Genomic DNA, 23,973 nt, shown 5'->3' with positions numbered 1-23,973 from the left:
AAATTCTGTTTTCTTCTGTGCTTTGGATTTCAGGCTCACTCTTGTAGATTTTCTTTTCCCTAAAAGGACATGAAAAATCTGTTCCAGCAAGTGATTGAAAGAATCAAAATGAAGAGAAACTTTACAATTATTGCAAAGGTTTTCTATTTTTTCCTTATCATACAAATTATATTTTATTAAAATCACAAACTATGTGGCAGAGATTCATACATCCAGGTAGCTGTTGACTTGCATCTTGGCTCTGCCATTGATAACTGTGTGGCCTTGGCGTATAATTACCATCTCCTAGCCTTGGTTTCTGCATCTGTAAAATGGGATAACACTACTGCCTCAAAGGATTGACATCTAGTTGTTCTTAATTAAAAACCGCCAATCTTTGCATGTTATGTTTTGTGTCTCACAGGCCTTTACTGCCTTCAATTTGATCTTCAAAAAACCCTCCCGTGAGAGATTGTAAAGCATTTGATAAGATTCTGACAGGTAATAGGTTGTCAATCAAGGGTGGCTGCTATTGTCCTGAGTACAGTTATCATAGCTGTCACCACCATCTTGGGTGGCATCATCTGGAGAGTCAGGAATGGCTGCGAGCCGTGGGATTCTAGTCCCAGGGATCTTGTATGCGCGGTTATGGAGTGAAGACACGTGCCCACTCTTGTTTCAGTAGTGTAGCTTGTGTAGCACGTGGTGCCATGATAAAAATACTCATGTTTGTGTTTGCAGATTTGACTCTTCTGGATAAGCAGTGGCATGTATTTTTGTGCCAAGTACACACTGTTTTAACTACTTTTGCTTTAGGGTGCATTTTGCTAAATGATAAGTAATTCTCCCTTAATGCTCTGTGATTGACCATCATACCACTTATTTTGTTAGTTTTAGGAGTATTCCACTGGTTCTAAGAAAAAACTGCCTGAATTTAGATAGATACATACTGCATTTCATTTATAAAGTTGTTTTGGATATTTATATTACTTTTAAGAGAATTAATCCTTGTGATGTTTAATCTTTCCATTTGAGAACTTAGTGTATTTCCATTCATTTAGGTATTTTTATATCTTCTAAGTAAGTGCTGTAATATTTTATGGTTTGTATAAGATTATTCTTAGGGCTTGCCTAAAATATGCATACCTATGTATGTAAGCTATTGTGAGTGTGGTCTTTTCTGTAGGTTTTCTGCTCAGTCGCTGTTCTGTGCATGTGTCCTCCGCTGCCTCTCTCCACTCTGCTGGCCTTTGGCTAGTTTTGGAGCAGTGTGCTGCCTCTTTCAGGTAGGCAGCCTCTGGCCTCCCTGTGCTTCTGGCCTGCATGGCCGTAGGGTGAAGCACACTCTCTGGCTAACCCATCTTTGTGCTTGCTCGGCTAGTGGCTCCTGGAGGCCCCGCACTAAGGATTATTGGGCCTGTTGGTCCAGCTAGAACCTGAAATTGAGACCCAGGTGGAATCTGGGCCTGTTTACACATTTGGCTAAGTTTTGTTGGTTTCACTGATGGTGGCAGTTCAGAAGCTGCTCCTGGGGTGTCTGTGCTCTGCCCGCTGGCCATTCACTGTCTCTATGGCCCTCTCCTGGTGTCTGCTGGTGGACAGGTTAGTGAGGGAAGAAGGGCCTTCCTAGGATTGGGCCAGATGAATGGGTCTCTGGCAGCTGAGTTGCTGCTGAGCTTTTCTGTATGTTTGGTGATTTGAAAGTACAGCCGCTCTCCTATTCCACAGCTTGTGCATCTGTGGGTTCCACATCCCTGGATTCAACTAACCATGGATAAAAATATTCACCCCCCCAAACAATCAAATACAACAGTAAAACAAATAATTCAAATCAAAACAATACAGCATAAAAGCTATTTACATAGCATTTACGTAGTGTCAGGTGTTGTAATTAATCTGGAAATGTTTTAAAGTGAATGGAAGTGTGTAGGTCATATCCAAATACTACGCCATTTTGTAACAGGGACTGGAGCATCCTCTGATGGATTTTGGTGTTTCTGGGGTCCTGGAACCGGTCCTCCATAGGTGCCGAGGGATGATGTTGGCAATGAGGTGGGATGGTTTCTGTTTTTGCTTCCATCTGCTGCCCGCTTCTGTGGGCCTCCCGTTCTATCATCTTTACCAGGAAAGGAGCTGTGGCTGCTGGATTTGCATTACCGAATGAAGATGCCAGAACATACACCTGATAAAAGTGGTGTGAAGTTTGGCTTTTATTTTTTTGAGGCAGAGTCTCACTCTCTCACCCAGGCTGGAGTGCATTGGTGTGATATCAGCTCATTACAGCTTTTACTTCCTGGGCTCAAGCGATCCTCTCACCTCAGCCTCCTGAGTAGCTGGGACTACAGGCACTCACCACCACACCCAGCTAATTTTTTAAAAAAGGTTTTTATTTGTAGAAACAGTGTCACACTATATTGCCATAACTGGTCTCGAACTCCTGAGCTCAAGGAGTCCTCTAGCCTTGGCTTCCCAAATTGTCGGGATTACAGGCCTGAGCCACTGTGCCCGGCCTGTATTTCATAGTTAATTGTTGTTTCAGCTTTAAGCTGTCCACAGGTCCTGGCAATAGCATTCTGACATTTTATAATTACTTTTTAGAAATGTTCCTTTTAATTCCATTATGTTTGCATATTTCTCAATTTGTCTTCATAAGCACCCTCTTACTCTGGGAAAACACAGTCGTCTTTAAGTCTCTGATATCAGTACAATATGGAGCTTAATTTTTTTTTTTTTTTTAACTAAAAGTATTCTGTCCCCTTCTGAGAAGGCCTAGACTTCACTCCGGAGCTCTGTGGCTGAACAGGCTGAACACCCTCGTCATGAAAGTTAGGATTTGTTGAGTGTCTAAATAGTCACTGTTATTACTCTAAATATTTAGTGTGAGAAAGCTAGACAGAAGGAAAACTTTATATTAGCTCAGGAATTTTTGGAAGATATCAAAGATACTAAACAGAAATCAAAAGGCCCTTTGTTTCTGGGATATTTTGAAAGTAAGTTAAGACATTATTTGTTTTTCCCCAGGTTAATATATTCTTTAAGATCTCAAGTTTAAGTCATATCTAACGGGAAACTGCTTAAGAAATCTCTCCTGACTGATAGGGAAATAGCTGAGTGAGCCCTTTAGACTCTGTAACTTCTGTCCAGTGGTCCGGGTCAGCGTGTGAAGCGTGCTGGTCTGCTCTCGGGTGTTGGTGGTCTGGGTGTCGGTGCCAGGTGAGGCCACTGTAAACAGAGCCGAGAGGTTGTGTTTGCAGCAGGCTTTCCCCTGTGTGTTGATGGGCGAGCACTGAGGTTATTGAGGAGGTATTGTATCTTACTAACTCTTCAGTTTATCAGGTTCAGAGATCATGTTGTCTTTATTTTGTCAACTGTAAAGACTAACATCAACTTCCTAGAAAGTGGACAAAAATGGATGAAGTGGTGATGGGTTTGATAAGACAAGTATATTTCACTTTACCTCAATGATGTATTTAATTTATCGTGTCCATGAGAAAAAGCAAACCTTTCAAGCACATGTCTTACATTTGAAGCCACATGCCTGAAGATGCATTAGGAAGTGGTCCTGGGCATTTGAATCAGAACTGAGGAAAAGATTAGGCTCTAGAGATGGGACACACATCAGGGTATGAGAATTAGGGGCGATTCATATGCTGTTGTGACAGTGACCCTAAGTCCATTTCCCAGTGTTCCCATTGCCATGTTACAGACCCTTATACCTGTTTGACCATGCACGCTTTTTTCTTATGTTGTAGTCATTAAATTACTAGAACTTAGAAATATTCTAGTCGACACAGTCATCTTGATACTTTCCAAACTTCCAAATTCTTTAAAAGGGTTAAAGCAGATACCCTTAATAAAATGCTTTTGCATAGGCAGGTGATGTTCAACTTTGATCAGTCTCATAATCGTGTATCACATATCTCCCCTTTTGGTCCTAAAAAGACCAGCATCCCCTGTAAACATTGCCAAGCTTCATAGCTGGCAGGTGGCTGGTGTGTTTCACACCTGAAAATGGGAGGATTATTTGGCGTGTTGTAGTTAATGATGACTATACATTTGTTTAACATTTGCTATACGTTGGACCCTGTCCTAAGCCTTTACATGCATTAGCTCATTTAATCCTAATAAAAGCTCCGTGAGAGAGATACTATTTTCATACTGATTTTATAGCTGGGAACACTGAGCCCCAATGACTCAATAATTTGCCCAGACATCAGCCGCTAAGGGGTGGCATCTGGAGATGAACCAAGACTGTCTGGAACCTGGATTCTTAGCAAGCATGTTCTACAGGACCTGCTTTAAAAAACAGCCATTTGATGACTATAGTTGCGCACTAGTCTTCTTATTTCTGGGCCCAGGACTTCTTGATGTTAGGTAAGAGGCAGGAGCAGGTTTCATTTTCATCGTTATTTAACAATTAGGAAAATATAGCTTCTGACTCCTTCATGGAGGGATACGTTGAGAGCACCCACGTTGTAGGCAGGGGACCTCCTCCAGCACAACAGCGATAGGAGGCTCCTGGATGGCACCCTTGCTGCATACCAGTCACACTGCTAAGTCATTCTCTGTGTGTTTCATTTAAACGTGTTGAAATCCAGTGGCATTCCAATGCAGGGTATTAAAATCCTCAGTGAGGTGGGTTTCATCCCCATGCTCTGCAGTGGGACCAGAGCCTGGGAAGACCAGTGAGTTGCCCAGGTCACTACAAAGTCTCCTCCTGCAGGGGTTTGAATTGGTCTCCACCCTCTTCTCCACACCTGGAACACACCTGTGAACTGAGAGCTCCGTGCCTTGAGCTCTCAGTTCATAGGACTTGAATGATGAATCAAAGATCAGAGCCAGAATTGGAACCCCAGGTCTGCCTGCTCTGCACCCCTCTCGTGGAACACATGTGCGCCATGCAGAGTGCCCAGCAGGGTCTCTGCTGAGAACAGTAGCAGGCACTGTGGGCTGGGACCGGGTCTGACATGGAGGCAGGTCCCTGCTGGGTAGACTGAAGGGTTGAAGCCTGGGAGGACCCTGACCTGGGCCCGAAGTGAATTCTAGGGAACTTTGCCTTGCTAGAGGGCAGAGGTCTGTGTGCTTTGTACCCCTCCTGCCTTGGAGGCAGCGTGCTTTGGAGACATAGAGATGTGTGGGCAGTGAGCGGAGAGCCCAGGGCATCTTCCCTCTGTCCTCTGTCTCTGGGCATCACGTGGCAACTGGAAACCTACATCTTATGGAGTCACGTCCTTGTTTTGTTTTTCAGAACACTGTTTTAAATGATCTTCTTGGAAAAAAATATTCTTTCATGTCTGTTTTAAAAGTTTTATTCCTGGGCTCAGAATATAAGTTCATTTGTATAAATTCTATGGAAGTTCAGTGATGGCCCCTTTGACTTTCCAGCTTTGGCGCTGACCACGATGCTGAGCAGGAAGCAGCAGCTGCAGGCCCAGTGACTGGTGGCTCAGTGACCAGCAGCCCAGTGACCGGCAGCCAGCGCTTCACCTGGGTCCTTTCAGTGAAGCCAGGGTGGCTGCCCCAGCAGACAGTGCTACGGAGCCAACTCCTGACAGGTAAGCCCTGTACGTGACACTAGTCACTAGCACCTTTCTTTGCAGGAGAGTCGCCTCTTCAGTATTGATTAAGGTGGTCAGTGAATGCGTGTCACTGTAGGTGGAGGCCTGATACTAGAACCTTTATTCCAGGGTTCCCAAAGGGAGTCTCCCATCTCTGCCCTCTCTCTCCCTCTCCTCCTTGACTCGGCTCTGCCTGGGAACACCGGGCTGAGTCGGGTAGGGATGGGAGGGCCTGGGCTGCAGCAGAGCCAGGCTGTGCAGACTCTCCTTGCGGGCATGCCCCTGGGCCTCACTGGTCTCCCTCTGCCCTTCCATGCGGTGGGGGTAACGCTGCCGGCCTCCCGGGTCACTCTGGGCGCCCCTCGTGAGCCTCAGGAGTTGGTAGCTGTTGTTCTGAAGGTGGGCTAGAACACAGTGCGGGAGGGTCTTGACCCGTGCCTTGTTGCTGATGTGTGTGTTAGCGTGCCCCTGCCTCAGTCAGCACTGAGACTGGGGACCCTGTAACCAACAGAGGCCCGGGGCAGTGTTGGCGCCCTTGCCTTCCCTCGGCATGTCAGCCTCAGGTGGCCCTTTCTGGGAATGGACCTTCTCTTTGTCCTGGTTGTTCCTGTGTATGGGATTCTTACGGTGCCATTGGCAGGTCCGAGATGGTAGCTGCAGATGCAGGCAGGAAGCTGAGGGCAGAACGGCTTCAGCACACAGACCTGCCGGAGCCTTTGCCTGCAGAGGGGAGGATGCTGTTAGCTCGGGCTTCCCCGCAGTATCCCGCAGACTGGCTGGCTACACAGCAGAAGCTAGTTTTCTTCCAGTTCTGGAGGCTGGAAGTCTGAGGTCAAGGTGACAGCTGAGTTGATTCCTCCTGAGGCCTCTCTCCTGGGCTTGCAGATGGCTGTCTTCTCGTGGCGTCCTCACCTGCTCTTCCCTCTGGACCTGTCTGTGTCCTGTAAGGACACCAGTTGTATTGGATTAGGGCCCACCTTTGTGACCTGGTTTTAACTTAGTGACCTCTGTAAAGACTGTGTCTCCAAATACAGTCACATTCTGAAGTGCTGGGGGTTAGGGCTTAACACAGGAATGTTTGGGAACACAGTTCAGCCCAGGTCAAAGGCCTGAAGGGAGGCTGGGGGACCTGGGTCCTGCCGGTCACCTTCCCTCATATCCACACCCTTGGTAGGAAGTTTCTGGGCTGTCTTTTCCCAAATGTCTGCCTTGTGTTAGCTTTGTGTTAGATGCTGAATGACATTTTACACATCCCCTTCTAAATTCAAAAGGTGCTCATGTGGACACTTTCCTTCTTCTCGCCAGATAGCTCACACTGCCGTTGCTTTTTATCTGAGAGTCTGTGCCCCTGCATAGAGTGGGTCCTGGTGCCAGTGAGGAGGGGGAGCTGGAGCCTCCTGCAGCTCCCGCCCTGGTCATGCGTGAACTGTGACCTCCCCAACATCCACTGCCTTGCCGGGTAAGTGGGCTGTGCTGTTGGGATGGACTGTCTTTTGTAAAACAGGTCCTCTGCCCTCCTCCTCACAGCGTAGGTAAGTGAAGGTAGCAGACCTCCCTATCTCAGAATGGATCAGAGAAAAAGCCACCTCTTTGTGACCGGTGGTAGCTCTACAGACCCTTCCATGCCTGAGACCCAGGGCAGGGCTCTAGGGCAGCTGGGGCCCTCGTCTTGCCTCTTGCTCATTGCAGATGATGTGCAGTGCCTGAACCATCAGGCAGGTATGTGAGCTGCAGGAAGGCGGCCCTGCGATGCTGCGTCAGGGAATGCCATGCTCACAGGCAGGTGGTTGCCCTCCTCGCACCCTCCTGCCCCTTTGTGCATTGCCCAAGATCCTTCATTGGTGACATAGATTTGTTCTGAGTGATGCTCAGATTCCTTGAGATTTGATACAAGTTTTCTTTCTGGCAAGGCTTTACAGTGATGAAGAGACATATCTGAAAATGGCAAAAAGCCATCTCTCAGCAGCCCCAGCACCCACTTCCTGGATCACCTGACAGCCTTGCGCTTCCTGCCTTTTCTTACTGGCCATGTCATTCAAAGGGAACTCTCCTTCCCAGCCTCTCCATTCCAATTGCCTGATTAGGGACTGCTAGGCATGAACATGGCGTTGAAACAAAACTTCGTTTCCCACTTAGTCTTTGTGTTTTTGGCTTGAAATCTGATGATCACTGGCAGCTTATGGAGCAGGTCCACCTGTGTGGTGGCTCCACTCGGTGGGGTGCCTCCTCCATCCTCCAGGAGGGAGACACTGAGTCTGTGGCCATCTGTGGCCCCATTTGACAAGTTTGAGTCCCTCGAGGGGTCAGCAGGTATTGAATGAGGCATGGCCTTCCAGGGAGTGCTCTGGGAAGTAGTTTCCACCTAAGCCATGAAACCTTTCCTTGACTTGGGACTCTCAGGTGGGCTCCCTCGTGTCCATCAAGTGAATGAGTGAACGTGCGCACCCATTTGGTACCTGGCACTGTCCAAGTGCTGTGGCAACATGGTCACAAGATGGCCCCAGCTCCTGCCTGCAAGGAATGTATTTCTGGTAGAAAGATATCCTGTTAAGAACTCACGTTTTGCTTGACCTAACAGTTGAAGCCCAATCCCCTGGGGTTCCAGAAAGATGCTACAAAACAAAATAATAGAGTCTGAGAAGAACTAGTTATTGTCAGAGTAGACTTCAGTTTGCAGAGTGTCTAGATGAAGGCACCCAGGCCTGGATGTGATGGGGCCTGAGGTGGGAATCACAGACCCTGTAGTGAGGGCCTTGGCACTAGACTTGGGAGAATCAGCTGGGCCCTCAGGGCACCCCTCCCACCATTCTTCACTGCTCACTGCCTCTAAAAGCCAGCCCTGTTTGTTTTGGGGTCAAGGAGGGAGAGGCAGAAATATGCAAATGGTCCTAATGGTCTCAGTGTCTATTCATTAGCTCTTGGGCCCAAAGAGACCTCCGAGTATTTCCCTCATTCCTGTGATTCCTGGGGGACCATAGCTTAGCTTTCCTCTGTCCCCATTTTTGGTTACTTGTCTTGTTCTCATGGGAGAAGTTTTAAGGGTTTCCTGGGGTTCAAAGCATCACATCCCCAAACTCAGTGTGCATGCAGCAGCTTCTGCCTTGCGGGGCTCGGCCTCAAGGAAAGAGCTCTGCCTCCTGCTCACGGCCCTTGGAGACCGGCCCAGCTGTGATGGTACAGCTCTTGCTGGGCTCTTACTCACACAGGAGGGCAACTCTCATGGCCTTGCTTACCCTTGGGATGCAGTCAGGGGAGGGCTCATTATCATGACACCAATCTACCTTAGCGACATAGAGCTTGGCTAAGGGTAGAGACCATTTCTCTGCCCACATGCTCCGATGCATGGTTCTTTCCCATTTATAGGAGAGTTTGAACTAAAAAACTTTCAGAAACTAACCAAGAATGGTATGCCTTTCACCTTTCTCTTTCCAAGGGCAGGAAACTTCTACAGTTGTGCCACACAACCGTTTTGCTCCTCAAGGTCCCATAGCTTTTCCCGAAGGAAAGTTCTTTCAGAAACTCTTATGTACCTTGATGTTGCCTCAGCCTTCCTTTTTTGACATCCTCTCAACTTTTGGCTTCTGTAACGTGAGCCTCCCTGGTTCTATTTATTCTTTTCTATTTTTGTAGCCCCTTATTTTTCCCCCCCAATAACTTTGCTTCACTGTCCTTCGCAAAAAAGAGCCCTCTCACATTCTTCTGTGGAGTTCTTATTGTCTTGTTTCTGCCTCACTTGGGGCACTTAACCTGCACACCCCTGACTCTGTGGTTTTGTATGAACTTCTCCTCACTGGATTGCGCCGGGAAGCTTGGGTCAGGTGTCATTCATGCCCCTTGGCATCCTTGATCAACCAGCGAGATATCTCAACAGTTTATTTAAGTAAAGTGTCTTTAAACAGAAACACATAAAACGAGGTTACGTATTGATTGGTTGTTGAAAATGTGATCAGCTCATAGAAACCTAACTCTGTATTTCCCCTAGAGCCAAAGACTCACCATTCAGTAATTCAGTGTTTGAGGTGACTTTAAAGCCCTTAACTGTACCACAAATAAGGAGAATCACTCCACTTGTTCTTGGTCACACCAAATTCCTTGATATCCTCCTGCCCCCAAATTGTTTTCATTCTTTTCTTTAACCAGCTCAATTCAGATATAATACATTGAGCAGAATAAACTGCACATATTTAAAATGTGCAAATGGATGCATTTTGACATATGTGAAACCATCATCAAGTAACCAAGGTAATGAAAATATTCATCACTTCCCACACTTCCCGGTGCCCCTTTCTGTTCTTCTTTCCCACCCTTTCACTGATCTGTTTTCTCTCAGTATAGATTGCTTGCATTTCCTAGAGTGTTGCATAAAGGAATCAATTTATTTTATCTGGCCTCTGGCTATTTATTTTGAGATTCGTTTATCAATAGTTCACTCCTTTTTAATGCTGAGTAGTGTTCCATTGTATAGATGCATCCCAGTTGGCTCATTCATCCACTTCTTGACGGACATTTGGCTTGTTTCCAGGGTTTTGCTGTTTCAGACACAGCTTCTGTAGATTGCTTTCTCTCTGTATCTGAACCTCTTTCTAGGCTTCTAGGAAAGCAGTGTCCTTCCTTTTTTCTTTCTTTCTGGATTGGATTTCTTCCTGCTGAGGTCCTGGGCATCTGGTTTGGACATGGCTGTGGGTCTGCCTGGAGTCTGAGCTCTGGCCTGATACAGAGGGGTAGGAGTGGTCAGGAGGGCAGTGTCCAAGGCAAGCCAAGGCCGGGGCGTGGCGCCTGTCTCGTAGGTCAGCGAGCTCTCGGTCCCCGTGGGTCACTGCCTTCATTAATTCTTGACGAGTCTGATTTGCAGGCTTGGGGGCCAAGCAAGCCACTGTGGACCCTCAGAGGGTACCCTTATTTGTTGACTCCATTCTCGTCATAGGTGGGTAGAGATGATTCCTGGGAGAGCTGTCCTCAGACAGCCCAGGCTGTGATTTGGAAGGGCCCATCCATCCTTCTGACCAGTGGTGAGTTATTTTGGGACCCAGGAGATGAGTGCAGGCTTAATGCTGAGACCTAGGGTAATTTGTTGCCCTGAGTGTCTGCTATCTTTGCTCTCCTTCTAAAGTGGCTGGCATAATTAGACTGGGGACTTGCGTATATTTTGTGATGTACAAACTTGTCTCTTCTGGTATTGACAACAGGCTGTTTGACTTCACAGATGGGGGTGGGCGTGGGAAACCTAAGCGTGATATTCATCTATGTGGTTCTCTCTGCGGTTGGTTAGAATGGTGGGACTGCGTTCCCTAGCACTTCTACTTGTCTTGCCCTAAGAGAGACTCTGGGCAGGCTCATCATGTGCTGTGATCATTGGAGCTTCTATTGAACAGGATTGCCCTGAAATGGAGGGAGAATGGCAGCCGTTGGATATCTCTTCCGTGTGAGCACCTGCTTAGGTGGAAGACAAGAAACGGTACAGGAAAGCCCCTTTCATTTTATTTATTTTGGTCTTTGTCCAGCATTTGAAGTTAACTCAACTTTTCAGAAAGGTTTTATATATGAGTGGTGAGAGCAGAGTCGACCAAGATGTTGCTTATGGTCATCCTTGAAATTTATGATTAAAAAAAGAAGGTAAAATTTACAAAGAACTTGCTGCCTTGGCAGCTCCCAAGAGAATTCAGTTCCTGAGGTTGAGAGGGAGCTGGTTTTAGGGTGTTTTCCCACGGAGAGCTGCCGGAGGGCTTCTCTGTGCTTCTGTAGACAATCTGCAGGCCAGACATTCCAACTGTCTTCATGAAATAGGTTCTCCTTTTTTCTTTGCCCCCACCCGAGAGAGTGGGGCCAGCCTGGCAGCAGTCTCACCAAGGGAGTAGCAGGATCAACAGGCTGTTACAGTCTGTCCTAAGTTGAAAAGAAGATTAATTTTTTTTAAGTTACAGTTTCAATTAAAGGAAGATGGAGGAATGTAATAACATGCGATGAGATTTATGATAAGAAGTACAAACTCTGCTTGAATACCTACATTTAAAGCATTTCATGCTTTCAGAAGTAATAGAGCTGTAGGCCTGAAGACGGGATGGAGGACAGAAGAGGGTAACATTTCAAAGGTGCCCTCTCTTTGTACTGTTAATGGTTATTTTGATGGATTACTTCGTAGACCAACGAGCTGATGACTAGGGGTCCAGAGTGGGCATGATTGATGTAGATGATTGCATTAGATGATGATTACCTAGTTATTGCAGTGTTTAGAACCAATGGAAGAAAAATGCTTTGAAAGTGACAAATTCTGCAAATTATACAAAGTTTCTAAGAAAAACTCCTGGAGATGATTTATAGAAGCTCTGGTGATATAGGATGAGTGTGGCCAGAGTAGAAAAAAAACAGTAGAAAAAAAATCTGTTTTTATCAAAGCAAAATTATTTAAAATTCTATTTCATAATTATACATTAAAGAATTTTATAACAATCTAAATTTTGGCCAGGCATGGTGACTCATGTCTGTAATCCCAGCACTTTGGGAGGCCGAGGTGGGTGGATCACCTGAGGTCAGGTGTTTGAGATCAGCCTGGCCAACATGATGAAACCCTGTTTCTACTAAAAATTCAAAAATTAGCTGGGCATGGTGGTCAGTGCCTATAATCCCAGCTACTCTGGAGGCTGAGGCAGGAGAATCGCTTGAACCTGGGAGGTGGAGGTTGCAGTTAGCCAAGGTCGCACCACTGCTCTCCAGCCTGGATGACAGAGTGAAACTCCATCTCAAAAAAAAAAAAAAAAAAAATCATTTTATATAAAAGTGACTGATGTGTTTGTAAACATCCAGACTATTTGAGTTTGACAAATTTTGGCATCCTGTAGATTGTAGAGTCTAGACCCATTCCACCCTTTTATAGGTGAGAGAACAAGAGTTTTTATTTAATATGTCTGTTAATGTAGCACCTCTTTGTAAAGTAGAGGTTCTGATTTCTTATGGCCTTTTGGAAACAAATGTCCTGGTAGCTTTTCCCTGTTTTGAGGATTAGAGGAGTTACATTTTGCACATGTGGGTCTCACTCTCTCTATGAAACTTGATTGTTTTACTTCAGAATCTTTGTGGTCAAGATGGATATCATTGGCCTTTACCCCAACTGGTCTCTATTCCCAGGGCACTATGCGGTCCAAAGGCCTCAGTCCCCACCGCAGCAGCTAAACACTGGGGTTGCTTACATTCCTGAGCCCCAGGCTCCTCCTCAGCGACACTGTTAGGAAGAATGAGAAGGAAAATGGAAGTCAGTGCTTAGCTGAGAACCTGGCCCGTCATAAATGTTACACAAAGCCTTGTTTTTACCCCCGACCCCATCCTTGGTACCCTGATTTTCTCTGCATTCTCCCAGCCTGTTCTGTGTGCCTTCGCCTCTGGTTTTGTTATGCTGTTTCTCCTACCTCCTTTCTCCACTCCTAATTTCCACCACTGTCCCGAGCTCAACTCTCACATCTGCCGTGTTGCCCTCCCTGGCTGTTGTGCCCACTCGTGTCCATCTGCGTGGTACTTGACCTGCAGCAGGCAGGGTGCAGGCAGGTGTGCCCTATCTGATGTCCACCTCTAACACCAGTACATGGCTGCTCCGTCATGGGCCGTGGGGCCTCCTCCAGGGTGCTAGGCAGAGAGGAGGAAAACCGGTACCTAGGGCTCTCTTAATTAATCCGAATCCACAGGACCCCGTTAAAGATGGGGGACGGGTGAGTGATTACATTCAGTTGTTAGAGCAGATCTACTCCCTCCCCATCCTGAAATAACAGTGTCACCAGCATCAGCAGGCGGGGATGAGAACAATCCTGACCTCTGGAATTTTCCACCTGCATGCATGCGTCCTGCCTTCTAGAATTTACCACCTCCACGCATGTGTCCTGCCTTCTGTGATTTCCTACCTGCATCCATGCTTCCTGCCTTCTGGAATCCCACCTGTGCATGCGTCCTGCCTTCTAGAATTTCCCACCTGCGCACATGCATCCTGCCCATTCATCATCTCCCACACCTTTCCCATCTCAGTGCCTGGAGATGCCCTCCTTCTACTTGGCCAGGCCAGAGGTCTCCACTTCGCTTTTCTTCCATGCCTCCCACCTGCTAGATTCAGAATACACCGCTTCTCCCATGAGCAACCACCAGGGTCTAGGTGCAGAATTCTGCTAACTGGTTTCTCAGCTTCTCTCCTCCCAGGCAGCCTATTTTCAGCAGAGAAGCTGGGGTCCCATGGAGCTGCCCTGCTGCATGCTTGCATGCCATTTCTCAGCATTGGAGCAGAGCCCTCACAGTGAGTGTGGTGGGTGCCCGCCCAGTCAGCTCTGGGGGTGAAATGGAGAAGGAGGGTGGAGGGAGAAAAATCCCAAAGGGTTGGAGAGAGGGTAAAACCATCTTTGAAAATGCTTCACCCCACTTTTCCTCTTGAGAGCTGCCTTGCTAGATTAAAGGCTCAAAGAAGCACTGGAAGAAAGGAAAACGTTTGACTTCATAGAAAACCTGAACTTGTTTGACTGTAAGAGCCTTCTGGTTTATGGATTTGGAGGGAACGGTGGGGACCGGCTGTGCTTTGCGGGTTTCCTCCTCAAAAGCAGGAATCCCAGCCCCAGGCCAAGTTCAACTACTGTGTCTGGGCTCGTGGCTCAGGGATGAGTCGTGTGTCTCTCCTTAGCCTGGCTTCCTCATTGTAGTACCCACCAACAGCGACCATGAGGGTGAGAGTGAGAAGAGACCATGAGGGAAAGTCTTAATGCTTCAAATAAGTTTCGAGAGAATTTTGCTGCAGAAACTGGGGCTTTGGAGAGACTGCTGATTCGAGGGGTGGGAGGCAGTGGGTTTCAAACATGCTTTGTCAACACTTGCAGAGGGATGCAGAGAGAGAAAAGGCTAGAGCTAGTGGAGGACATGGTTAAGAGAAACGTCCCTTTGCTCCCTCCCTTCCTTCCCTCCTGAAGTGGAAATGCACAGAAATGTTCATGGGCCCAAGGGAGGGAGGACATGGGCAGGAAGAGGTCATGAATGGAGGCGAGAGCACAGAATGGCTCACGCAGAGACAGGCCAGGGGAGCCTTGGGGACTGGAGGCCCGGAGGGCAGAGACTGGGTGGTGTGCAGGCCCTGAAGTGATATGGGTGTTCTGCAGGAAGGGGTTTGGGGATGCTGCACTGGAAAGGGTGGGGGCGGGAGGTTTAGGGCAGTAGACAGAAAGCCTCTTTTGTGGAGAAAGTGAGTAGCTGAGGGTGAATGAAGATTTGCAGCACAGCAGGGAGGGTCTGCAGGTAGTGTTTTTGGTGATTGCCATTATCTTCTTTGGTGCTACTGAGAAAAGGCCCTCACAGGAGTCCACACAGTTCCTAGGTCTGGCAGTGTCACCAGAGGGTGCCCACTCCACCCTTGTTTCATTAGAGTCCCAGTCTTAGGTATAACAGAAAATAGATCGCCCCTCGGTTTACAGGGTTCCGTTCTGAAACACCCATCATAAGACACAAATGTCGTTAAGTTGCAAATGCATTCAGCGGTGGCAACACAGTAGATGGTGCCTGATTTAATGATGGTTTGACTCTTTTAATTTTAATTTTAATTTTTTGATCGAATAATGGTTTGTGTTTTTGGCTTTTTGATGGTGCAGAATCGACAAGCCTTCAGTAGAAACTATAACCCAGTGGTAAGTTGTAAGGAGATTCTCAACTAAAAATGGGGTTACATCCTCATCAACCCATCATAAAGATGAAAAATCCTGGGTTGAACCATTGTCAAGTTGGGAACCATCTGTACAGCTTATCTCTTCCTTGGAAGAAACCAGGCTCCCTCTGAAACTTGGATGGTTTCACACTGCCACGTTCCACTCTCAGCGGCACCCAGGACAGCGTCCTTACAGCTCAGATACTGGACTCTGGGGCCTGATTGGGAAGAGAGCGAATCACAGGCCTTGTTCAAGATTTGCCAAAAGAATGAGGTTAAGATCTGATGCCACTATCTTCAGTATTTCCTGATTTAGCCAGAGAGCTTACCTTAGCGTCTAGAAAGTGTGATTAACTACTTTAGCGTCTAGAAAGTGTGATTAATTTTTTGAGGCCTTTAAAAAGTTTTCTTTAGGTGAAAAGACGTCTTCTATGAGTTATTTGGGTTTTATTATAGGGAAAAGTGGTTTACTATCTAGTGTTGATTGGAATGACTTTGGAGCGCATTTAGTTTATAAAGTGTTTAAATCCAAGGGCTGTTTTATAGAGCATCTTTTATTTTTCGGATAAAGTTCTAGCTGTTTTCCCAACAGTTGTGAAATTCAGTATTTTTAGGTAGCAAAGACACATCTGAGTGGTTTTGCTTTTCCTTCCTATTGGCTTTATCTATTCCCAAAGGAAGACGGTGCTTCCGGACCAGTGGGGGATATAGTTGGTAATGTGTTGTCATGGTAATCGTTCTCCTCTTTGTCTTAATTGATTTGGTCTCTTAATTTTTGTTTCTCTTTTTATAGTTTAAATGTACAAAGATCTATTCCTTGGAAGATAGCCAAAGGTGTTCAGTAATTTGTAAGAATTTGTAAAATTCAAGTATCAAGGATTCCAAAGGTAGAAACAGATCTTTAATAAATTGAGAAAAATATTAATATATCAGAGAAAAATAAGTTCTTTTAAAAGGAACTCAATTTTAAATCTACATTTAGGTAATATGCATTGCAAATTTAAAATTACAGTTGACCCTTGAGCAACATGGATTTGAACTGTGTGAGTCTATTTATATGTGGAGTTTTTTTCAGTAATTACTAGAAAATTTTTTGGAGATTTGCAACAGTTTGAAAAATCTTACAGCATAGCCTAGAAATACCAAAAAAAAAATTAAGAAAAGGCTATGTCATGAATGCATAAAATATATGTAGAAGACTCGGCTGTTACTGTAAAATATATACAAATCCGTTATAAAAAAGTTAAAGTTTGTCAAAACTTACAAAAACACAGACCATACATGGAGCCATTTGTTGACAGAAATGTGAAAAAAACCATGAAGGTGCAGTGTGAAATCATCACTGCATAGAATTAACTGTAGTACATGCTGCACTTAATTTCATAGTCATGAAATAATTACTGTGCTACTGTGATAATTCCACTGTTGCTGTGAGCTCAAATGTTGCAAGTATACACTTAAAATGCCATGTGATGCTAATCATCTCCATGTGAGAAGCTCCCTTCCCAGTAAATTGCTCGTTGCATTAAAAAGTCACCTCTCGTCAGTCTTGTGTATTTTTCATGTTTAATGCAATACCGTAAACTTTGAATAAAACAGGGGACCCATACTAGTGAAGCTGGAAGTGCTCCCAAAGAGCTTACTTTATTATAAGAATACAGTATATAATACATATATGACATACAAAATGTGTGTTAATGACTTCATGTTATTGATAAAGCTTCTGGTCAGCAGTAGGTCATTAATAGGAAAGTTTTTGGGGAGTAAAATCGTATACATGAACTTTTAACTGCATGGGGTGTTGGTGCTCCAACTCTTACCTCAGCTCAGCTGTGTAATGTTTATTCTTCTCTCCCCATCCTTCTCCACAGCAATTTTCTCGGGGTGCATAAAGATAGGATGCTTTGATCTCTGTAGCACCTGATACTGCTCCCTCCCTGCTGTCCTTTTCTTTGACTCCAGCCTGCTGGCCTGTGATGGTTCCATGTGGTTTCTTTTCTTTTCCATGAGGTCCTGTGGTCGTGGTGTTGCAGCGCCTGCATCCTAATCTGTACGATTGAGGCAGTACTCTGACCTGTTCCACAGTGTATCTAGACTTCTTTGCGCACGTGAGTTCCTCTTCTCTTCGTACGCCTACCACAGAGCAGGGGTATCCACTCTCGGTGAATGCGGCTTGAGAAGGCTGCATGTGGGGGTGGCCTTCATCACCCCTCCTCTTTTCAGGGCTAAAAGACTGGTGTTTTCCTCTGGTGAGGCTTTTAGGGTGGAGGGATTCGAGGACCTTCTGCCTGTGGATAGCCTAGGCTCTTTTCTGTGGTTACCTTTGCTCAGGTTTTCTCTTGACTTTCTGGGTCTCAAATCATTTGGATCACTGCATTAACAGTCCTGCCCTGGGCCTTCGTGTCTGTGTGTGGACCACAGCACGGCAAAAGGGAAGACCTTCTCTCAGACACCGATGCTAGTGGTGAGGGTGCCTAGAAGTGAAAATTAGTTTCTGGTGTCGGCCTCTCCTGGTTCTCCTGAGTAGGATCTCGCTGTTGGGGTTCTGTGCTGTCCTTCAGGACTCGGACTCTGGATTTGCGGAGAACAGATCTCAATATTAACTATGCAGCTGTGCAGCAGGAGTGACTGCTGGCCAAGTTACCTGGATTCTTTCTCATCGGTTGAGTGGGGATGGTGCTAGTGTCTCTGCACAGGTTTGTTGGTTGAAGGGACTTGATGCTTCCCACAAATGACAGTAGGGATGTGGCCACCGTAAGGTGGCACTGTGCTTAGCAGAGCTGCATGCTCTGACCCACACTTACATTTCTTTTTTTTTTTTCAGAAATGCCATTAAAACTTTATTTAATTTCATTTTTATATGATGGGATGCCAGCACAATATACAGACACACATACATACATACTTCTGCTCTCTGATAAAGAGGCATTATAAAGATCAGAAGACTTGTTAATTTATGTGGTTAGCAAAGTACTTACAAGTGTTTAGAAAGGGCCATGTCAAACAAGTAACAATTATGATAGTCACAAAATATTTTTAAAACTTCTGGCTAAGCATTAGAGCTTTTTTTTTTTTTTTTTTTCTGACCCCTCATTTTTAGTTTTATTTATTTATTTTTTAAATAGTTATAATATTTTTTTATTTGCCAGTTTTAAGTTTCTTTTTATTTTATTTTATTTTTATTTTATTATTATACTTTAAGTTCTAGGGTACATGTGCATAACGTGCAGGTTTGTTACATATGTATACTTGTGCCATGTTGGTGTGCTGCACCCATCAACTCGTCAGCACCCATCAATTCGTCATTTATATCAGGTATAACTCCCAATGCAATCCCTCCCCCCATCACACATCAGGGGGACCTCCATGATAGGCCCCGATGTGTGATGTTCCCCTTCCCGAGTACAAGTGATGTCATTGTTCAGTTCCCACCTATGAGTGAGAACATGCGGTGTTTGGTTTTCTGTTCTTGTGATAGTTTGCTAAGAATGATGGTTTCCAGCTGCATCCACGTCCCTACCATTTCAAAGCCATTGAAACAGATTCAAGATCATGTATTGTTTTAAAAAATCTACTCTTTTCTGTCGGGAGGCTGACCAGACTACTGAAGTGGAAGGAACTGTAGATGCTTGAATAGAATATGCCACACAAGTCTTTTTCAAACTGCTGAGAATAAAAAATCAAAGGTCATCCTCATACCTAGGGTCACATATAGACCCTTGTACCTAATAATGTGCAGTTGGAAACAATGAGGTCACACTTTGCTTCAGATAATTAAAATAGCTCTTGAATCTGTGCCTTCTCCCCCTTCTGCCATCAATGCATTGTGGAAGAAAAGCGGAAATTGGTGTTCTAAAAGGCCTTCTTCGTATTTGCATAGACCAAAAACCCAAGAGTTTTTTTTGTTTTTTTTTTTTTTTTTTAAGACAGGAAGCAGAACAGGCACAGCTTTTAGTTAGGGATCTAGTACTTAGGATTCAGTTAGGGCATTTTGAGGAACCAAGTATAGTTTTTACTTCAAGCAGCGTAGTAGCAGCAGGTTCCCCCTTCCCAGCCCCCAGGAAGTGGGATATGATTCTTCAAAGCGTTACTCAATTTTTTCCCGATATTTTCCCCCTGCAAACATCATAGAAATGAACAGTAATTTAAAGAAAAGAGATGAGTCGTGGTGCTTATCTTTGGAAACACCTGAGGAGCTTATAACAGTATTGTCCCCCACCCCTCCCCATCCTGAGATTCATTTTCCTTGGTCTGGGATGCAGCCTGGGCATGCGGAGTCTTCCCCTCTCCCCCTAGTGATGTAATGTGCAGTCCAGTAGTTGGGACTAGGTCAGCAGTAGAATCACCCAGGGACTTGCGGAAACACATGTTATGGGACCCCACCCCCTCCACTGAGTTTCTGGTTTAGTAGGTCAGGGTCTGGGCTCCAGAATTTGTGTGTTAACAAGCCCCCGGGTGATGCCCACGCTGTATGTCCAGGGACCATCATTTGGGAATCATTTGAAAACCCTAGGACTGGTGATGGGACTGGTGGGACATTGAGTCCCATCACCAGCCTTTGGGCCTTCATCTCAGCACTTCATTTTCCTGTTGTGATCAGTGGGAATGGATGCTGTGTGTGTGTGTGTGTGTGTGTTTACACATAGACAAATACATAAAAAGCCCTGAGCCAAATGCCTGCTATTAACTGGTGCTTCAGAATCTTTCTTTCCTTCCCTTGACAAATTATGGTCATTGATTTGTCCTTCCATCCAAGTCCATTCACTTTCTTTATATTGGTAGCTGGGTGGAGTTTGGGTTTTACTCAATTTCATCTTCACTGTTTATATTTTAAGTGTTTTTACTTTAGTTGGTTCTGATTTGGGTATGTGCTTTTTTTTGTAAAAATTAACATTTCAGTAATGTTCAAAATTTGTGTCTTTACTGGTGCGCATACAATTACTGTATGATTAAAAATCATTGTATTTCATTGTTCAAAATTTTGTATGTTTTTCTTGACTATACATTTAAGAGATTTGTCGTTTATTATATTTCTTGGATTTTAATAAATTTTGTCATGCTTTGCTTTCCGATTTGTTTTTGACTGTATTTCCCTCTTTCTGGTTCAAGATGAATGGGTTGGTGTTCATTTATTTTGTCTTTATAAAAGTTGCAAGTGTCTCATGGTATGAGTTTTTCTTCTTTTATTTGTCTTGCTTCACCTTGTTTGTCTTGACACATGGGGGTGTGCATTGTCCTAATTGTCTAGGACTGTATTGTATCTTTATTTCCTCCTTGAACCATTTATTTAGGCCAGAGCTTGTTTTTAATTTTCAAGTGCCTTAGTTTTTTTTTTTTTTTTTTAGCACATGTTACTAATTTCTGGTTTTCTTGTATTTGGCTGTAGCATGGATCCCCTTGGCACACTGGCCTATGGTCCCTGTCTCAGTGCTGGACATTTGGAGTCCTGTCTGTAGCTGCATGCAGGCTGGGAGGAGGCAGCGTGTAACAGGTTTTTCACTGGGGCCGTGTGTTCTGTAACTCCAGAGAGCTTTGCACTTTTGTAAAATGCACTACTTTTTTTTGTGGTTTAGTATTTTTAAAAAATAATAATTTTTACAAATGTTTATAAATATTTGCAAATGCCTGTTTTTCATAAATATCAATTAATGCCTTCTCATTACCCATTATTTCAATTTTATTTCTATGTCCTATGTAGTAAACCTGTGTGTTTATTATATAGGACATCTGCAACAACTAGTTTTCCTCGTTTTCTCCTTGAGAGTCGCATAGTTTTTGTTTTTCATGTAAGCTTTTTATCGAAGTGTAAACTTTTTATTAAACTTGCTTCTAATTTTAGATCTATGTATTTTGATATTTTGCTGTTTGGAGGATAAAGGCCTACTACTATTTTTATTCATTATCAATTATGCTTTTATCAGTGCTTTTTAGTATTTGGATTATTATTTCTTTGCCTCAGGTGACACTGGGCTATCATTGCTACCATTGCTTTTATTTTTTTTGCATTGTGTTTGGTTTTTATATCTGCCCATTCTGTCTTTTTCTTTTCTAGCTCCCTTTTTAAAGCTTTTCTATTTGCCTTGGGTATTTTTTTTTTTTTTCATCAGAATAGTTTTGACTATTATTTTGAAAAGGAGAATTGGATGACATTTACTGCTATATCTTCTCTCTTCTGTTGCAAATTGTTTGGGTTTTGAATGAAGGTGTCTTCATCTATTTTCTCTTTTATGTTTAAAGAATTATTAGTTTCTTTTTATGTTTTTATTATGGCTTAGAATGTAAATATTGTTTTCCATTGTACATGTGATTATTTTAATATACCATGAACGTTATTCAATTATATTTTTCTTAATAAAGAGTAGGATCCTCTGGCTTTTATGGCTTTTAAAAAACAACTCTATGATGATTTAAGATTCAAAACGTCTTTCTAAAATTTTAAATTTTAAATTGAATTTTATTATTTAACCTGATCATCATTAATTATACAACTTACCCTTATTAGTCAGCAAATCTTTCTTGGGTCCCTCTTACTATGTACTGTTCTGGGTATAGCAGGGAACAAGACTGAGTTCTTGAACAACATGGGGTCTGTGACTGTCTCAAAAGTGAAGCTGTCAGGAAGTGGTTGTTGCCATGGAGAAGATACACCAGGGCGATGAGCTAGAATGGTGTGCCACTTGAATGGGTCAGGTGTGGCAGACGTGACTGTCATCTGAGTGTCTTGCAAATGGGCGCCAGCATTCTGGGGGAGAGAGGAGAAAGTCTGAAACACAGGTTCAATGTAGATTTCCTAAGGAATGCAGTAGAATGTTCTAGTAGTGTTAAATGCGCATTTTGGATGTGTGGCTAAATAACAAAAGAAAGGATTCGTGTGGCGCAGTCACATGACTTTCCCTCCAGCCTCATGCAGTTCCTGGGCTGGCTAGGTTCCTTTAAGCAGATGAGCTGTGTTTTCTAAGAGAGGGAGTCACAGGAAGAGGTGGCATAAGAGCTGTGGTGTTTGCTGGAAACGTCTCTGGCTCTCCAGAGCCAGGGAGGAGAGGAGTGAGGACTGAGGGGTGAAGAGAGAATAGAAAGGGCAAGGCCAGTGCACCAGCCTTTCTGTGCCCTGGGCAGCACTTGGGTGTGAAGAGGCAGGCGTGGGAGGGGACGTGAGGGAGTGGGCCTGTTATGCCCAGACCGCTTATTCCCCAGAGAAGACCACCAGAGTCCGGAGTCAAAGCCAAGCGGCAAGGATCTTTTATTACAGGTTCGAACCTGGAACTTCCCCACTAGTCATGAGACGAGCGGGAAAGTTCCTTAACTGGGCTCCAGACAGCATTTTTATAGTCAGGGGTAAACAGGTACAGAGTCATAGGGGATTTTGTACACATCAGACTTAGGATTGGCTGACATTTGAACAAGGTGATTTGGCTGATTATGATCGGTTCCCGCCATTTCTGGTATTTCGGTTACACTTTGAAACACTGGTGACGTTTATCAGGGGCTTGCAGGGTAGGGGTAGGGTAGGGGTAGGGCGGTTACATTTTGAAACACTGATGACGTTTATCAGGGGCTTGGCAGGGTAGGGGTAGGGTAGGGGTAGGGCTTGTTTTCCCGGTCTGCTCACCCAGTCTGTTCTGCTTTCTAGATTCCTGGAATTGTTTGCCTAAGTTAGTTCGGGAGTTGTTTTGCAGCCCTGGTCCCTGCTGTACTGGTGCCTTTCAGGCTCTCCAACTGAAGTTGGTGACCCCGATGTTGACCACAAGCCCAAACACAGCCCTGCCCTATTTTCAAACTGTGGGTTTCAACCTGTTATCAGGTCTGGAAATCAAGTTAGTAGGTCATGAAAAGCGTTTTTAATAAATACAATAGAACAGAAAAGGAAATATGAGAGTGGATTGTATGGGTTCTTAGCATGCACTTAGCACGTTGCCATGTGTGATAAGCCACGTGCCATGCGGGATAGACAGGGTGAGCATGGATTGGTCACGGATGTGTCATTTGGTCACCTGCTTACTGGCATTGCGTTAGAAGATGTCCATTTGACTGTCTTTTCAGATGGGAGGGTAAACGCTCTAAACGCTCTACGGTTTAAATCAACGTAAACATAATTTGCAATTAACTGTGAGGTGAGGGCTTAAGAGTATCATCTACAGTCTGCCAGACTGTAGAATTCAGTTGGGAACACCCAATGTACTTTTCAGAGAAAGTGTTATTGGGTGCAACATTTTTCAAGTTTATGACAATTGTATCGTTTTAATTTAACTAGTACAAGTTGCCCAAACGTGGAAAAACAAAAAACAACCCATATAATCAGAAAAACAAAGACCTTCAACTTCAGCTGCTGGATCCAGAAGTGTAAATATTGGCATTGTTAAGAAAAATGTTGACTTTAGAATGAGTAAACTTTTGACTCTGCCTGAACGATTTTTCTGAACTATAGTCTAATAAAGAAGTTTAAGCTTTATCATGAAGATTATTTAAATTTTCATTAATTAAAATAAACAGATTTTAATCCATTATTTATAATAGTAATCTTGCAAAGGAGGGTTTAACCTTCGACATTAAAAGGACAATGTGAAACTAACACAGCAAGCCAAACTTATTAGTAGGCCCTTTTAATCAAGGGAAGCAAAAAGACAACAGATATTGACACAATTTCTTAATCATCTGACAACAGTTAATGAGAAAGTCATTAGTTATTATAGACATAAAGCTGCTATCTACTGGCTTATAAAACTATTCCTCGTTATCCATGAATATGAATCACATATTTTGATAAATCAGCTGATGATTTAG

At 44.3% G+C, this 23,973-nt stretch overlaps 1 protein-coding gene across 2 annotated transcripts in view; it reads left to right on the top strand.

Annotated features, from left to right (window-relative positions):
* Nucleotides 1-23,973, top strand: part of GRB10 (growth factor receptor bound protein 10) — a 196,864-nt gene that overhangs the window by 30,634 nt on the left and 142,257 nt on the right. For both annotated transcript variants that reach the window (XM_023232057.1, XM_023232056.1), the window contains exon 2: nucleotides 5,365-5,534. The gene's annotated coding sequence lies outside the window, so the exon portion shown is untranslated. The remainder of the gene's footprint in view (nucleotides 1-5,364; nucleotides 5,535-23,973) is intronic.

This window comes from Piliocolobus tephrosceles, chromosome 8, assembly GCF_002776525.5.
Source record: "Piliocolobus tephrosceles isolate RC106 chromosome 8, ASM277652v3, whole genome shotgun sequence".
NCBI classification, from domain to species: domain Eukaryota; kingdom Metazoa; phylum Chordata; class Mammalia; order Primates; family Cercopithecidae; genus Piliocolobus; species Piliocolobus tephrosceles.
The sequence above is the reverse complement of the archived record's forward strand: the minus strand, read 5'-3'. Positions and strand labels throughout refer to the sequence as shown.